Here is an 847-nt window from a genome sequence, read left to right as displayed (position 1 = left end):
CCCGCAGGTGAGGAGCCGGGGGCTCAAACTGGGATCCTCAAGCCAGTTCTTGCTAAACCCGCTGCGCCACCACCCGATTCCCAGGAACTATTGTTGCTGAGGACTTATTCTGATGCAGTCTCCGCCCCCAGGTTTTTCTATGCCCCGCTAAATCCTAGAGTGCCCCCTTTCAACCAGTCCTGGCTCTGCCCCCAGGTTTTTCTATGCCTCGCTAAATCCTAGAGTGCCCCCTTTCAACCAATCCTGGCCCTACACGTCACCCCTGGTTGTCGCCCAATAAAAAGCCCCCTCACCCCTCCCCTCGCTCTTTCTGGGCTCTCGGCTCTCCCTCTCTGAGGTCTCGCTCCCTGCTCTCCCCCCGTGGTCGGCCATTGCTGGCTGGCTCCACGTGGTCTGAACCAAACCTCCCCCCCATCCTATAATAAAGATCTGTGTACCCCTTTGCTCTGGACGTCCGCTCTCTTCTCCGCGGTGCAGCCCGACACCAGACCACCTCAACAACATCTGGCGCCCAACGTGGGGCTCGAACCCACGACCCTGAGATTAAGAGTCTCATGCTCTACCGACTGAGCTAGCCGGGCTGGGTTTTCATAGACTGATCCTGAGTAATTCATAGACTTTACAGACTGTTGCCTTGAGGACTATACAATGCCAAATAGCCCCTCTGTTTGGTGGGTCATGCCTCCCGCCTCCCCCTCATTATGTACCCTTTTCCCTTTCCCCACCCAAGCAGGGAATGTTCCTTTACACACCAATCCTTCCCTTCACACCACACTGACTTTTATTTCTCCGCTTCGTGTCCCTTCCTATTTTGTTATGTCATTTAGGCTTATGCCCAAAAGGTTTC

General features: G+C 54.9%; 1 non-coding gene across 1 annotated transcript; it reads right to left on the bottom strand.

Moving 5' to 3' along the window:
- Window positions 1-508: 508 nt before the first annotated feature.
- TRNAK-CUU (transfer RNA lysine (anticodon CUU)) lies at window positions 509-581 on the bottom strand. Its single transcript has one exon. It is a non-coding gene; the product is annotated as a tRNA-Lys (tRNA).
- Window positions 582-847: the final 266 nt, after the last annotated feature.

This window comes from Erinaceus europaeus, chromosome 5 (assembly GCF_950295315.1).
Source record: "Erinaceus europaeus chromosome 5, mEriEur2.1, whole genome shotgun sequence".
Taxonomy (NCBI): domain Eukaryota; kingdom Metazoa; phylum Chordata; class Mammalia; order Eulipotyphla; family Erinaceidae; genus Erinaceus; species Erinaceus europaeus.
This window is presented reverse-complemented; position numbering and strand designations above follow the sequence as displayed.